The sequence below is a fragment of the Carlito syrichta genome, unplaced genomic scaffold (assembly GCF_000164805.1).
Source record: "Carlito syrichta isolate Samal-C Ts95f unplaced genomic scaffold, Tarsius_syrichta-2.0.1 Scaffold303633, whole genome shotgun sequence".
In the NCBI taxonomy this organism is placed as follows: domain Eukaryota; kingdom Metazoa; phylum Chordata; class Mammalia; order Primates; family Tarsiidae; genus Carlito; species Carlito syrichta.
The window spans coordinates 180,820-182,637 of NW_007247729.1; positions in this window are offsets into that span (position 1 = coordinate 180,820).

The following is a 1,818-nucleotide window of genomic DNA, read 5'->3' on the forward strand; positions in this document are numbered from 1 at the left end:
ACATCAGGGAATGTCATGGTGCCACTGAGGGAGACTAAGGGATCTATTTATTATGATCAAGAAGGCCAGATCCAAGGTGACCATTGCACATTGGAGTACCAGCCTTTCAGCAACACAGACCTCCTGAATTGGAAAAAATATTACACTCTCTTTCACAGAAAAGCCTCAGGCTATGATTGACTTAACAGAGTTCATTATCCAGACCCAGAAGCCAAACTGGGCAGACGGCTGCCAACTCCTCCTGACAGAATTTAAAGCTGAGAAGCATCACAGAATTACACAGAGGACTATAAAATGGCTATAGGAACATGTCCCAGTTGAAGCACTCAAAACCCAGGCATATGCCCAAAATCAGTTTCCAGAGGAGGATCCCAATGGGATACCAACAGTAACCAAGGGCTGCAAATGCTTGATTGGTATCATGAGGCCATCCTAGAAGGTATGAGAGAAGGAGAGGAAAAGTCCATAAATATGAGCATGGTCTCTGAGGTGGTCCAGGGAGCTGACAAGAGCCCAAGCCAATTCTATGAGAGACTCTGTGAAACCTTTCAGCTATACACCCCCTTGATCCAGAGACAACCAAAATCAGCATATGGTAAATGCAACTTTTGTTGGATTGTCCCAGGGTGATGCTGCTCCAAGGATTCAAGAATTCTCTAACCATCTTCAGCAGGGCACTAGCCTCAGATTTAAAAAGAATTTCCAGCAAACCACTGTGGTTGTACCTTGCTCCAGTAAGTAGAAGACTTACTATTGGCAGCACCAACCCAGGAAAACTGTATGCAAGGGACACAACAACTGTTCATCCTCCTGTGGAAGGCAGTTTCATGATCTCAAAGAAAAAAGCCCAAATATGTCAGGAAAACATTAGGTATCTAGGTTTTCATTTGGCCCAAGGCCAGCAGCAACTGGGTTCTAAAAGAAAGAAAGTCAATGTGTTCAATTCCAGTTCCAACTACCAGGCGTGAAATATGGGAGTTTTGGGGGGCTATATGATTCTGTAGAATTTTGGGTATCTAATTTCTCCATCATGGCAAAACCCCTCTTTGAAGCCACAAAGGCAAATCAAAGGGTGCCTCTGCTATGAAAAAAAATCAACAGGCATGTAAACAAATTAAAAGGCCAAGAATCTCATTTAGACTGGATCCAGCTTCTGCCAATAGTCCTTCAACGGGTAAGTTCTAGCCCCACAAAACAAACAGGTTTCTCATCTTTTGAAATCCTTTATGGTCACCGACTCCCTCTTGTTAAGGGTGTACAGGAAGACTTAAAGAAGTTTAAAAAATGTTACATTAAAACAACCAAAGCAAGACTTAGGTTCAGCATTAAATGTCATCCATCATCTGATGCCCATTCTTTTAAGCCAGGTGGTAAGTTATGGGTAAAAGGAAAAAATGGAATGTACAGCCTCTAAAATCCCTCTCGAGGGTACCATTTACCGTCCTTTTGTCTACCCCAACTGCATTCAAAATAGCAGAAATAGTTCCCTGAATCCAGTACAGCAGAGCTACGTCTGCCTCCCTGGACTGGGAGTGCACCACAAATCCCTCAACTTTCCTTAAGCTGATACTTCAGAAAGTCAGATGGGCTGACATATAACCCAAAACTGATTCCTCAAGCGCAGGTCTCTGTGTTTGCATGTGTCCAATGTGAGGTGCAATTGGTGAAGTATGGGGGAGGGTTGGTCCTGCCTGAGAAGTTACTGAGACTCTTCTCAGCAGCCTCTGGTGTCACTTTCATTAGGTACAGGTTGACCTGGGTCCGCCATGCCCCAGAAATAGTTACTGGAATAGGATGCCACTAAATGGAATAATGGGA